The following is a 15,224-nucleotide window of genomic DNA, read 5'->3' as shown; positions in this document are numbered from 1 at the left end:
TTGGACCACGCCAAAACGCCTGCCCCTTAGTGCCCACAGCTCGCCTTGATTTACCGCATCATTGTCTTGATGGTGGATACTTAAGTTTTCTCCATTTTCCACTGTCAGAAAGGGTGTTTGACTGGCGTCCTTCTTGTACAAACATTCCTGTGATCTTGTATGAGTATTCCTTTAGTTAAGGTTTCTGGAAATTTAGTCCCTGGATGTGACAATTACATACATCACAGGCTCCTTTCAAGTGACTCTAGAAATTCCTTCTCCTGCGGGGAATGAAAAGATGTAGAATAACTTATGTAACCAATTCTCTATCGCTGGATATGATTTCACTTCAGCTTTTCTTCCCACCATTGTAAAAAGTGCTGTGTAAATGCTCTGATGAGTAAATCTTTTTGAACTGATTTTTTTCTAAACGAAACGATTCCTAGAAGGGGAGTTGAATCTGTGTGTACACACGTTTATCAGAGTTTACATATCCATTGACATGTCGTCCTCCAAACACGTTGCTCACAGTTTGTTCTCTCACAGATGGACACTAGCTAGAACAACTTTTAAAAATATTTGCCAATATGATGAGCAAAAGTGCTTTTTCATTGTTTTAGTTTGCATTTGATGACCAATGAGGTATTCAGCATTTTTCACTTATTAGCCATCTGACTTTTAAAACGTGAATGATCCCTTTTGTCCTTCGCACACAGTTAAGTGAGGGAGCTTCTTGTTGCTTTGTGACAGCTCTTTGTATGTTATGAACATTAACCCCTTGACTTCATCAATATGTATCACGCAGTTTTTACTTGTCATTTCTTGCCTTTCATTTTATTCAGTAGGTTTACTTTTGTTGTGGCCCAAAATATACTTAAGATAGTAAATGTCTTCTTTTTGGGTTATATTTTTGGTATTATTTTAGAAATACTTTCTTATAATGGTACAAATCTCTTCTGTAGGTTTTTTAATCTCTAAGATGGAGATGATAATAGTACTTGTTATAGTGAGGAGAAGTTGAATTAATATGAGCAAAGAGTTGCATTTGCTGTTATTAGTACTTTTTAATATTTACATCACTATCTGTAATTTTTCTTTGGTCATTATGACAGGAATAGAATTTGTTCTTTCCAGGTGATTCTCTGATTTTCCCAGGACAATTATTGAATTCATACTTTGCTCTTTGATTTGAAATCCCACATGCACAAAATACTTATGTACACTAAAGTCTCTTTTTGAGCTCATGGTTTATTTCTGTCAATCTTACTTTATTACTCCAGCACCATAACTTACATATTGTAAAAATTTATTTAATATCTGACAGTGTGATTTTTTTTTTGATTCTTTTCTTCCATCCCAATTTTTCTTGGCTAGTATTATGACTTTATTATTCCTGAAGAATTCTAAAATTCTTTGTTCAAGTTAAAGAATAAAAACAGATAAGGGTTTTCATAGGATTTTTTAGTAAGTTTTGAATTATCTTTAAAAGAGCATTCATTTTACAAAGCTGCTTTCCTCCATGCAATATGTTGATGTCTCTACATTCACATCTCTTAATTTACCCCTCAGTATAGTCCTGTATTTTTCTCCATGTACAACATGGGCATTATTTTTGAGTTTAGCCCAGATTATTGTTTATGTTTTACTTAATTTTGTAAGTGAGAATTTTTTGCAATTATATTTTTTAACTCTTCAAACTGACACCTAGGAAGGCAGATTAGGATTGTCAATACTCACTTTGTAACTTGTCATTTAAAATTGTAAGTATTAAATACTTGTTCCAGAATCCTTTCTTTTCTGTTTTTCAAAATTTGTTTCCAAGATTATCAAAGTGGTCGTAGCTAAGTAGTGTATTTGGGGAGACTGATGGAGAGAGGTAGTGTGGCTCATGTACAAACTGTGAGCATTTTCATGGCTGCCTTTAGGCTGGAGAGGCCTCCGAAGAGCCCAGGTTAGACCAGGGATGGCTTTTTATGCACTTGAAAGCCAGCATTCCTGCCTTTGTGGAGAAGCCTGTTGGGCGTGACAGGTAGATGATCAAGGTCCGATGGAGGCCATTGGCTGCACAGAGCGCTGTGACTGTGAGAACTGGCGACCATTAACATGGGAAATGCTTGGCGCCAGGAACACTGCAGGGGAGCTGGGGAGCCTGTGTGTTAAGGATTTTCCAGTCCTGGGAGTGAGAAGAGCAGACTCTGCATTCAGATCTGAGTTTGAATTCATCCTCTCTTGTTTAATGGTCCTCTGACTTTTGTCAAGTTATATATCCGCTTTGAACTCCTGTTTTCTTGTGTCTCAAAATAGGAGAATTACGGCCTGCTGCTAGAGTGTTTGATCAGGGTAAATGATTTGTGTCTATAAGATGCCACGTACTGTCACAAGTTCAGTGAGAAATGGGCTGTTGCCTCTTCTGCAACTCAGTGTTCGACAACACACCTGGGGAAAGCCAGTCCCTAATTTGTGTGTGATGCAAGTAGGAACAAAATTAATGTCTTGCCTTTCGCTAGCAGTATTCTTAGTCCTTTGCTTCATTTACTTCTTTCCTCCTTTCATTTCCCCTTTCCCCTCCTCCACCAAAAGAACCTGAGAATATCTCAGAACACTAGATTCAAATTACTTTAAAGGTTGTCTCATCCTCATGAAATGACAGTAACATAAAAAAATCTGTACACATCCCAGAATTCATTGTATTTGATTTACGCACACACGCGCGCGCACACACACACACACACAATCAGGCTACCTCCCACTTACAGAGGAAGAAGAACCACTTATTCTGAGTTTTCATTCACTGTCCGTGAGAGCAAAGTGTCTTATGCAGACTTTCACCTGGCTTCATGCATGGTGTTTTTAGTTGGATTTCTGCTTTGTGGCCATAGAATTATTCTCCTAACAGAAGAGAGGAAGTGGAGACATAGACATTCTGCTCAGATATTGGTGTCATCATATTTGAGTTGGGAAGGACTTAAGACAGCATAGAGTCGTATCTGTTTATGGGTGAGAATCCATGATAGTGTAACTTGGACAAGAACCTGGATCTTCTGCCATCGTGCCCACGAGGGTGAAGAGGCAACTTGGTGGGGGATGGCAGTGATCCTTCTTGCTTGAGTTCCAGGGTCTTGCTAGTTTTCATTGCTCACCTGCCTTTAGTTAAGGTCCATGTGGCCTCTCATGGGAAGGTCACGCTGTTCTGATAAAGTTACTAATCAGCAAAAAGCTCTGGACCCACTCATATTTCCCAGAGTTTTTTCTGCTGACCTGCTGACACTTTATATAAATGAGACCTAAGAAACTACTGGATATAAAATCCTTTGTGTTATCCTCGATTTCCATAGGAATGGGGTGCTGTCTCAGGCTGTCTAAGGCTAGATCTGAATAAAGATAGGGTGATAGGCTTTGCTGCTGGACCCTCCACAATCAAATGTGTTTTCCACCTTAGTGTTTAGAATCAGGCAGATGAGCTCAAATCTTGCCTTTACCAGTTATTAGCTTAGTGACCTTGGGGAAGAAACTGTACTTAATTGTGTTCAATTTTCTTTGTTTGTAAATAAGTTAAGTATTTATTTTAAGGTTTTTGATTTAGAGTTGAATGAGTTAATTTCCTCATTTATACCTAAAATACATATCGCGTGGCTCTATGATGGTGCCTTGTTGTTGATTACTAAGGCACTCGGCAGGGAGAAAGGGGGTGGGGGACCCCTGGATTCTAGAGCTTATTATATTCCAGGATATGCTTGTAAAAGACTGGATGTGCAGTGGATTTTTAGTAAATATCCATTCCTTTCCTAATCCGCATTGATTGTGTATATATCTTTATATTAATATATGAACAAATTTATAATGCAATTTAAATCTTTCTGTAGAATTTAAAATATGTAGTTGTAACAAAAATACGTGAAATAAAATGATTTCACTTTTATTTTCTTTTCAATAAGCAAAACAAAATAAAATAGAAAAGAAAAAAAAAGGTTTGAAGGAGTAGAAATAACTTTCTTTCCATAGAATCAATTCCCTAACAAAGGTTTTTTGGTTGTGTTGTTAAACAGCATATAAAATTGATAGGTTGTGACATATTGGAAATGAGGAAACAGTGGAGACATACTATCTCCAATGAAGTCATTTAGTTACCACGTCAAAACTAGTTCTGCTTCCTGAATGACAGGCCAGTAAATTGGGAGATGAGGTGTTAGAGCAAGGAATAGTGACTTTATTTGAAAAGCTGGCAGACCCAGAAGATGGCATACTGATACCCTGGAGAACCCTCTTCCCCAAGTCAGAATTCAGTCTCCTTTTTTACTAAAAAGGGGCGGGGGTGTGGTTGGTTGTTGCAAACTTCTTGCTGTACGAATTGATTTCCTTGGAATCCTTTATTCTTGCAGCTGTCCATGTGGGTCAAATCATGGCACCCCTGTAAAACCTCAAAAAAACAAAGTTTATTCTTTATTTTGCAACTTGCCATCTCTACATAAGTGTAGAAGAGCTAACATCCTTAAAGATCAGAGCCCGCAAAATAGGCCCTCCTGGATATTTCAGGCTAAAGGCAACTTTCTTTTACAAAAGGTGCAGAGATAACAAGTCTTAGCCTAGAAAACAGGTTACAGGTTTAAAGACAAACGAACACATCTAACATGGAGTCAAATTTGTTCTTTTCTATTACAATTTCTTTTTCCACCTCATAGATAATTTTAGTAAGAAACATGAGCAATTTTTTTACTTTTGCTTCTTAATAACGGATAAGTGGCCCAACTACAGTTTTGTGAACAGGGATGCTGTGCGGGCATAGGGGTCACAGCAAATTCTTGTTGGGGGTGGTCGACCCTGCAACATGTCTGATGCCCTGTGAGTGTTGGTGAGAGTCCCCCTAACCAGGGGCTCTCTTCAGGAACCACCATGTGGGCATTGACCTCTGGAGACTTCTTTTTCAGCTGTAGGAAATTTTTTTTAGATGCTGTGATGAAAAAATCACTCCAGCTGGGGATAATCAGGGAATAAAGGAAGGAGAAAAGGGCTTGGAGTAGTGTAGAAGAGAAGGACAGAAGATCAGGGAGCCTGGGGGCTTGGGGGCAGGGCCTTGGGAGAGAGAGTAGCAGAGGTGGGGAGGGGCCCGGCTCCAGAACCAGCTCCTGCACCTTTCCCTGCACCCAAGCCTCACAGCTTTTAATTGGGCCCAAGACTCTTTCCTGTCTGGATGTCACCCTGGGCAGAACGTTGAGAATCGAAGGTAAGGTGTGGGCAGCACTCACCTAGGGGGTCACTGAGGACTTGGTCAAGTCCACAGTGCCTTTTCTAGTCATGTGTCTTCACCTGTTCTTTATCTCAGGATCTGAGAAGCAGGAGCAAGGAACTCAGGGAGAGATCCAGGAAGACATCTGACTCTGTTAAGAGACGACAGTCACAGCGACACGGGGAGCGAGGACACTTGCAGCAAAGTAAAATGACTTCACAACTATTGCATCAGAGCTGCAGGTGTGAGAGAGCCTAAGCCTGTCTCAGAGTGCAGGGGACAAGAGGAAAGGAATGGTAAAATTAACACTGACAATTGAAATTTTGTTAAATAGCCTGCTAATATTAATTGTATCAAATGAATGTATGCAGGTGTATTTCTATGATCATTTATAGGTACACACAACCCCACCAGCCCCTCTTTCTCCCATCGGGGATGGGCTTTCTCAAGCACAGTGCCCCTCCTGGTTGAGTGAGCCACGCTGCGGGTCCTCGTCTGGGGCCAGGCTGCTGCAGGACACTGAGTCCCCGAGGCACGGCCTGGGAGACATGACAGGAACATCTCTGCTCATAACTGAGAGCCTCCGTTTCCCCCTGCAGTGTAAGAATGCCGGTGACTCAGTTAGAAGCATGCATCCAACCCGTCCTTCCGTGTCATCACCATCTAGAATCGGTGCCTGAATCTTCTGAATTTCTCCAGAATGTGGTTTAAAATCACCTTCGACAATTGAGTGTGTGTCCTCTTACAAGTGGAGGAATTGCTGCCGTTTCCCTGGAACTTACTCACCACTAGTCCATCTGATTTTTCTGTGCTAGGATTCAGTATGGCATGCTAAAAATTCTGCAGTCAGATCTTGAAACACTGATGAAGAGGATTATTTATTTTATTTCTTTATATGATAGTGTTTTACTTTCAAAATTCAGAGTTTTCGGTTCTTTCAAAAAATTTTTTGGGGGTTGGAGAAACAACTTTGCTCTTACCATCTCTGTGACCTGTTGCTTTGTGCCTCTCACCTGTCTTCTGTCACTTGTGAGGTGGTTCCATTTGTGACCCTGTCAGGGTTGTTCATGTTATAAAACATATAGTCTGTTAAAGTACAGTCCCTTTTACTCCGAAGACATTCCACAAATACTCCTTAAATCTGGGTGTGGTTTTAAGAAGACAGAATCATTAGAACATGTACTTGCAGGTTGCTAGTGCAAAATCCCCAAATCAATAGTCTAGCTCAACATCTAAAATCTTTCTAATCTACCTTGGGTTTGTATGGATAAGTGAAGCAGTTTGCTAAGAACTCAAGACCAGGGTTAGAATACAGGCTGGTGTAGCTCAGCAGGTCCTCCCAACCTGATGCTCTGCCAGAGGGAGGGGCCGAGGGGAGAGGGCTTGTCCTGCCCTCCCTGAGCTGACAATTTGATGGCAAAGATCTTTATCAGGTGAAGAACTGGGAGTTTCTTCTAAGAAGAGTGGGTTTGAAAAGAGTCCTAAAACCGCGGGAGTGACACAATCCCTTTTGTCTCAAGTACGTGAGAGCGGCTGTGGGGACACTTGGGAGACTCGTGAGTCCAGGTGTGCAGTGTTGGTGGCTTCCACTTGAGCGGTGGGACGGTCAGTGTGTAAAAGCGAACAGATTGAAGGCATGTTTAGATGGTAAAAATGAAAAGATGAATGCTGTCTGTGAAGGTAGGATGGAGGAAGGCCCAGGTTTCTGGGTGGATTAATGAGGTAAGTGATGGTCCTGCTGTGCTCTGAGCAGGGAAAGCTGCAGAGGGAGCTCTGGGGGAAAACTGATGAGTTCAGCTGTGGGTGAAGTGAAAGGCTGTTAGATGTGTGGACTGGGAGATCTGGTGAGAGCAGGTACTGAGTAGGAGGAGGGGAGAGAGACCTTCAAATCATTTTGTCTTGTGAACATACAAATAAGTATGAGTAATGACACACAACACCTCTATATTCTGGATTAAAACCCAGTAACATTTTTCTATATTGACTGCAGAGGTTCTTAATTATTTTTTAATAGAAATAAAAAAATAGAAACAAAATAGTGAAGTTAATGAACATCTTAGAGTTGATGTGTGTCCTTGTATGTATTTTGATACCTCATCTGTTTATAACCATAATCTACAAAAAGTTAGCTTGTTTAGCATAAGAGTTAAACAGAGGGACGTGAAACACACTGTTGGGGGTTGAGGCTGATCACCTTGGGCAAACTATGTCGCCTCTCTGTCCCTTAGTTACTTCTTCTGTGACTGCCTCCAGGCCCCTCATCACAGCTGATTTCCTAGACTAGATGTTGGGAGGGAGGCTGCTGAAGGGGCTAAGAAGTGGTAACTGCTTGGGATACTGAAGAGAGAGACGAAAACCGATTAAAGCCGAGAAACTGAGTACAAATACCCTCAAAAAAGGAAAAAAAAAATCACAAAGTGTTTTGAGCCACTTAGCGTAAGGGAAACAAAATCACGTGGACCCAATTTTCTTGAGCATGTGAGTATAGTGGGTGGAAGGGTGTCATCAGAAAAGTGTTGAGAAAAGGCCTTTTGGTTTCCCTTGACATTTGCAGTAAGGATGGGAGCAGAAGCGAAAACCCCCTGTTCACTGTGGAAGGTGCTTTTTTTTGCAAAACTGACCAAAGGTTGGAGACAAGTCATCAGCGGTGCTGGCAAATGAAGAGACTTCTGGATTGGGTGGGGCACTTGCTGTGACTTCCAGGTGGCCTGCTGGCTGGGGGCTGTGAGGCGGGCAGTAGGTTTGCAGGGTGACCCGGGCATAATTCCTGGCTCTGAGGCTGCTGGTCTGACTAGCAGACCTGATCACCCGCAGACCTAACGGGGCAGCTCGGGATGTGGCCTGGGACACCTGCCTTTCTGAGGGCAAGAAGAGGGCTCCCCTGAGGGGGTGTCCCTGTGGAGAGTGGAAAAGTCCTCCTGCAGGGGAAGAAGTGCCTCTGAGCAGGGGGAAGGATGCACAGGCAAGACCAGCCTGAGCATGGATGTTTTGGGAAGCCGGAAGTCATAAAGTGGCCCAAGCAGCCTTGTTCCTGCGAGATTGGAAGGAAAAGATGCTGAAAAAGCAGGCTAGGGTCAGACCGTGTTGTGGGTTATGAGTGACAGTAAAGGACTGGTCAGGCAGGCACGAGAGAACCCTGTGGGCATCCCAGCTGGGGCATCACGCCAGAGGGAGGAGCAGAGGTATGGACTTTGCCACTTATTAGCTGTGTGACTTTGAGCAATATCACCCCAACCCTCTCTATATATATCTTCATCTGTAAAGTGACACAGCTCGTGTCATCAGAAGGCTTAGTTTAGCTCTGATCCTTTAGTCCAGTCCTGTCAGTGCTGCCCTGCAAGGTTCTGCAGCAGCTGCTCTTACCCTGAGAAGGGAGGGCGTAGAGGGACATTGTAGTGCCCGAGGGCAGGAAGGGGTTGCTTTAAAAGCAGACATGTAGCCGCCTGCAGCTGCAGGCCTGCAGGCAGTTTGGTTGATGGTCCTGGAGAGGACTTTGGAGGCCATAGCATCATCTTAAAACTTGTTTTCCCTTGGGGACCGGATTTGCCTTTGCAGATTAATGTTGAAGATTTGGGCTTCTGGCAAAGCTGTTTTCAGAGATGAGTATATACATAACATATAGTATAAAATAAAATGCTTTTATTTAATCTGTGGGACTTTGTAGCTGTTTGGAGCAGTTCTGTTGGCCTGGTCTCCACGGAGGACACTAGGGTTCAGCAGAGCGTGCGGGAGGGCAGGCCAACCGCTGTGCTTCTGCGGGGGGTTCTCCCCAGCATGGAGCTCTGTTAAGTTGAATCTTCTCTGAGTTTGGTTGCCAAGCGTGCAGACAGCAAATTAATGAGTTCTGGTGTGATTGTATAATGACAGGAAGAAAGAGGAAACCGTAGTTTTTCGGGACTAGAACATGCTTTTGGTTCCTGACTCAGTGTGTTCCATTACAGAATTGATGAGTTGTGTCTATTCTGGGACTTCATTGAAATAATCGTTCAGCCTAAAATTTAAGAGTTATGTTTTATTTGGCGGGAGGCCTCGAGCCTGGATGACAGCCTCTCAGATCTCTGAGGGACTGCTCCCAAGAGGTAGGGGAGGAGCTTGGATAAATAGGAGCTTTACAACAAAGACCAGGTACTTGGAACAATAAAAGATTGCTTGTTATCTAAAGAAAGCCAGATATCTCAAGTTCAAGTATTTAGTGCTTTTCTATGTATGGGATGAAGCAAACATATGGGTTATTGAATTCATTCCTTTGGCAAGCACCTAGCTATCTAGGGACAGTATCCTGTCCTTTCTTATTCTGAGTCTGCTCAGAGGGCACCACTGTGAGTGGCTGAAAGGCTGGGTTTCAGGCATATCCTCGCTGGGGTGTGGCAGCAGCTGCTGAGGGCTTGGTCTCAGCATTCTTTGTTTACTGACATGGTTGCAGTATTTTCACTCACATTGTAGTATTTTCATTCACAGTGCTCCCCCTTGGTCCTAAATTCGACCTATATTTTGAGAGACATTTCATGACCAAATTTGTCCCACGGTGCTAGGATGGCTCATTCCTATTTCAGGTGAAGAATTTTCTGAGCTGCCATTCAAGGTGTTAGGTTTTTTTATCAGGGCCTGTTGATACTAAAAGTTTTCTGGATCGCCTGTCTTACTAGTCTATTATGATCCAGGAAATGTTTGCCCTTCGTTGCTCATTCCCATACCTAGAATCACACTATTACATTTATTTTATGCAGGGTTAAAAATTTTATCTATTTCTTCAGGATGTTTAGCCATCATCAATCTTGTAGGCCTAGTTACACGTTGGGAAATGTAACAGACAACAATTTAATAAAATAGAGATCATATAACTAATATAGCTAGTAACGTTTTTAAGTAACGAGTAAGAATTTAATAGTAGAGAAGTTGTATATTTGGGTTAAAATTTTGCTTGTATTTCTGATTGAGTTTGAGTGATCTTATGAGAAAGTTCATATTTATGGTCAGGCTCCGAGCAGGTATTAATTGGCCAGGTGAGTTCTCCCACGTTGTAAGATCAACAGTGGCCTAAACAGAACTATAAATTATTTTTAGAATAACGTTTCTGAGGGCTATCTAGTTAGAGCCTTGGAGTAGGGAAACCCACCAAGGTAACACAGAAGTACTAGACATAGGTAATTTACCATAAACTTAACAATTGGAGTAGTTCATAATCAAAGGTAGGAGAAATTGTCAAAGTAATTGGTATACAAGCCTGGTCCGTTGTCTTGGGTCAGCTGTCGAGCTCAGATGTCGTCTTCTTCTCATCCTGGCCTGGTAGCTTTTTCACCATTTTGGCATTGTTTTCAGGTGAGCAAGTGCTCTATAGGCCAGTGCATTGCAGTGGCTGTTTCTGATAGGAAATGAATCCGAAATTCCGTTTCCTTCAGCTTTTGTGTGTATGGTCTAGTTAAGAGTACTTGATAAAAGGTCTTTCCATTCAGGTTGGAGACAGTTCTTTAAGTCATGCATGTTCCAGTATGTATAATCCCCTGGCTTAGGTCATGGAGCATTGGAAATTTACACAAGGATAGATTACTGAGCTTCGGAAACAAACCTAGAGTATCCTTTTCATAATTAAATTAAACTGTACAGCAATATGACATAAAAGCAAGGAATGATCTGGGAAGTGTCTTAGTAAATATAGACCTCAATTAACAAAACTAGAACTTAATATCCAGTAAAATATAAGATTTTTTCTCTCTAAAATTACCCTCATTTTTCTCAAAGCCAAATCAAGATTAATTTGTTTACAAGTCAAGTCTGATTATTTGATCATATAGGCTTTTTTAAATTGGCTGTGTTGGAACTTTTAATAAGGAGTCTCAGGGTAGAATGTTAATAAGATTTGCTAAGGCCTGGAAAGCCCCGTCAATGGCTTGTCATGGATTTCTGCCTTACAAATTTAGGTAAATTCTTTTCTCTTTAAAATCCTTAAAATTACCTTGAGATTCCTATATCTGTTAGGAGATGATCTTCCTCATTTGTCTGATAGAGCCACTGGGGACCTAAGAGTTTTTAGTCTATTGAGGGATCAGATAGAGAGAAAAGATAACTGTTCCAAGTCTGATTACATAGGTATAATTTATCAAATTGCTGTGAATCATAGCTAGCTTAAAGAGAAGAGATTCTTTATGTCTGGGAAACAGGTTAAAAGCCAGTAGTATTTTAAACAAAATCAAAATTTATAAACATATTCACCAGTTTACTCAGTCCCATGTAACTAATTCTTTTAATCACAGTTTTCATTGGAAATTTAAAATTTCTTACCCAGTTTAGTTCACTGCTATAGTTTGAAATTTATTAGAAATCAGTAAATCTCCTTGAAGAGCAAGCATTTTGCAAAACCATCAGAAGACAACCATTAACTGTCTATAAATGACAAAAGATTTAAAATCATGGTTAAACACCGTTACACTATAATCGATAAAGAAACCTGGTCACTATACCCAGAATTATCACTGGTAACATTTCAGATATACCAGAATTTTAGGGAGTCCATATAATTTCTACAATATCTATATTAATAATATTTTCTCATACAATATAACCTTAGAAGATTTATTATTCATTTGACAATATCATGTTATTTAACACGCCAATTGAAACTTACTCTTTTAAAATCTCTCTTTGGGATGTTTCAGGGGCCATCTGTAACTTCCCAAACTTAACTGGAGATTAAAAGAACTTTAATTAGAAATTGATATCTGGGGATCTTTTTAAAAGATTTCAGAACACTTGGTCAGATAAACATATAGGTCACTGTAAAGCAGTACTTATTCATTAACAAGAAAATACGTCAAAGGTAAAGGCAGAACAGATCAGTTAAGTGGTATAAGAAGGTTTACAATCTGTTGCTGAAGGTGGATTAACATTTCAAAAAACATGTTTCCTCTTAACAGCGAGAAAACCAAATCTAGTCTTGTACCAACTTACTTCTAAGATTCATTTACTTTGCCCAAGTTGATTCTAAATTTAGCCAATTCCGACAACTTACGAAACTCTTTCCTTAGGGTACCTCTTCCACAAGCCTTCCACAGCTTTCTATTCTCATATTAGTGTGTCCCTTATTTTCTCTTCCATTCAGAAATAACCAGCTTCAGGACAAAGTCACTATTTTTCATTAACAAAATATAATTCCATTCTTATATCTTCCTTTACACATTTATCTTACTTTCCTAGGATACTGAGATCATTCCCTTAAAAATAGAGTCTATTTCAGGGTGGCACCAACCATTTATTAATATAACTAAACACCTTTAGTTTCTCTGTAAGAGTAAGTTAAATGTTAAGTAATTCATATTTCAATCTTATTTTATCTGAAAATGGCATAGCTATTAGATAAAATCCTATCATTTAACTTAATTTAGCACAACTCTAGAATTTAAAGATACCAAACATTTAGAGATTATGTTAAGCATACATTTTAAAAATATATTTTAAAAATTTACCCAAAGCTCTCATCTCATTTGCATTTAATTTACTTAAAATTTTACCACACCACATTACTGTTATTTTTTTCTTGACAAATCTTCACCAGATATAACAGGATCTTATTTGACTTTCATTAAACCTAGGTACAGTAAAGGTATTATACTTAATATTGATGACTTTAAAGATGTCTATATTAATTAGAACAAACTTAAACTAAACAATATCAAATATTATCTTAATATTGAATTTTTCCATTTCACGTGATGCTGAAAGTCAATTTGTTCAGTTTTTATTTTAAAAATACTTAATTTGTAAGCTCTTATTTTTTACGTCAATTAAGCAGAGATCTTTGACTTTGATTTTTTTTTTTTAGCTGTATAAATATCTCACATCTGTAATGTGTACGCAGGTTTATAAACAGACAAAAGCTAGAGATCTCATAGCTTCACTTTAAAAGTTAATTATAATATAGGTATAATAATAGTTCTAGTAGGCTGAATTTGCTTGCTCAAATCACTAAGGCTTACTATTTATGAAACAGATATTTAAGATTTCTTGACAAAGTCTGAAGGACCCGTCAGAGTTCTGAGTTCTAAAATGCCAAAAATTTCTTGGCATTAAGTTTTATCTCATTGAGCTAACTAGGCTCAGTCCTAGGTCACTGTTTCTGTATTTACATTTCTGGTCTGCAAGACAAAGACACACGCTTCCAGTTCCCCAGAGAACTGCTCTGTCACCCAGAACCAATTGTATCTCCTTAATTGGCATTTTTTTTATCAATCAGGAGAGCTGTAAACAAAGAATTCAATGTTTTAAAACTTTAAGGTTTACTTTATCATGTCTTCCAAAGCTTGCATAAGGTATTTAGTGATGTCTCTTTTCCTTGAGTTATAAGTTAAACCCAGGGTAAACCTCTTATTATATTTTTTTTATTAGCCACTGTATATTAGTTTTTAGTTCTACGTTATATTGGATGGCTCATGTAACTCTATTGGTTTCCTTTACTTTGTTCAATTAATATTTTCTGAGGGACAGATATGTGCCCAGCCTTATAATACCAAGAAGGGGAAGCGTTTTTCCATTGAAACAGATCTATCCCACAACATAATTAAGCAAAAGGTTTATATAAAGACCATTTAAATATACCAATTTTATAAATATTTATCTCAAATTTTTTAAATCTTATACCTTTAATTTTTATATTTATTAGGTTTAATCAATAATTTTTATTTCTAGAAGGATTGCCAGAAACTTTTTGTTGTTGTTGTTCATTGTATCTAATTTTATAGAAAAGTCTCTAGGATGCCCAAGTTTCAGCCAAAGTGCTTAGGTCCTACTCAATTTTTAATTTGATTAATTGGTCTGTTGTCCCAATCATTAATCAAGTATATCAGTCTATATATACATATATTTTAAACTGTGGCAAATAAAATGGACTTGTTTGAACTTTAATGTTGGGGGACAGTAGGTGATCTCTTTGGCCCTTTTTTTTAACTTTACTAGTGTAGTATCAAAACCTTGTATCTATTCCAAAAATGTCCATTTTATTTATCTCATTCAAAATAACCATATAAAAATATTTATCCATTTGGGATAAGCCCTTATCTTTTTTTTTCTGACATTTTTACAATCCTTTCTCCAGTTATTCAACTTAATTACCAATAATTATTCTAAGTTTTTATTAACATCTCTAGAACCATTTATTGGAAAGGAAAAACACAAATGTAGCTTTTCAAAACAGTTTTTTTTTTAACTAAGTTCTTAGGTTAACAATTAGATATATTTTTCTATCTTTAAACTTGATTTTAATAGGTACCAATTAAACAGCTGTTTATCATGAGATCTCTTTCAACTTTCACAAATTTAAAAGCTTTTCCAAATTAAAGGATCCATCATATGGCCATCAATTTATATATATATATATAGTGATTTTAAATGAATAAGATGAAGAGGCTTTTCCACATGAGAGTGGGGGTGTTGCCTAAATAAAATTCAAAGCTTTACTCTCCAAAATCTAAAGGCCTTTGTGGTCCAGGCTGATGCAACAAAGTTTAAGATGGCAAAATATCTGAAAATTGGTACAAAGAATTGCTTAGAATCCAATTTATTTACGTGGCCACCATATGTACGCAATACTTGTACCTTTTGTATGGCAGAGTCCAAGGTTTCCTTTAAAAAGAAAGTAAACATACATATACGTACATAAACACACTTAAAAGACCCAGAGAAAGATAAAACGTTTACATTTCAAGGACACAGGAAGAGAAATTCAAGTTCCCCCTAAAGTGGATTTTGTTTTTATAAGTTCAGAATTCCAAAAAATGTTTCTATCAGGCCTGATTATTTACTTTCAGATTGAGATTTTCTTTTCTAATTCCCAATTAATGTTGTAAGTTTTGTATGTACATAAACCTGGCTGGGGTATTAATTGGAGGCTGGCAATCTGTCATTTCTTTTTCTTTTCTTTTCTTTTTTTTATTTTTTTTGAAAGTTCTATTCCCCATTGTAAGGTCGGGTACTCAGAATAAATTTGCTAGTAAGATTTCCCGCAGGGACAACTCTATGGCATGAAGTCTTT

General features: G+C 38.7%; 1 long non-coding RNA gene across 3 annotated transcripts in view; it reads left to right on the top strand.

The window, feature by feature from the left end:
- The window catches only part of LOC135320841 (uncharacterized), a 57,236-nt gene that overhangs the window by 26,694 nt on the left and 15,318 nt on the right, over positions 1-15,224 (top strand). For 2 of the 3 annotated variants that reach the window (XR_010380188.1, XR_010380186.1), the window contains exon 6: positions 5,300-5,499. This is a non-coding gene — a long non-coding RNA (uncharacterized LOC135320841). Of the gene's footprint in view, positions 1-5,299; positions 5,500-5,802; positions 6,407-15,224 lie in introns of those variants that run through there. The other variant, XR_010380187.1, reaches the window with a different exon arrangement.

Source organism: Camelus dromedarius, unplaced genomic scaffold (assembly GCF_036321535.1).
Source record: "Camelus dromedarius isolate mCamDro1 unplaced genomic scaffold, mCamDro1.pat HAP1_SCAFFOLD_185, whole genome shotgun sequence".
In the NCBI taxonomy this organism is placed as follows: domain Eukaryota; kingdom Metazoa; phylum Chordata; class Mammalia; order Artiodactyla; family Camelidae; genus Camelus; species Camelus dromedarius.
The sequence above is the reverse complement of the archived record's forward strand: the minus strand, read 5'-3'. Positions and strand labels throughout refer to the sequence as shown.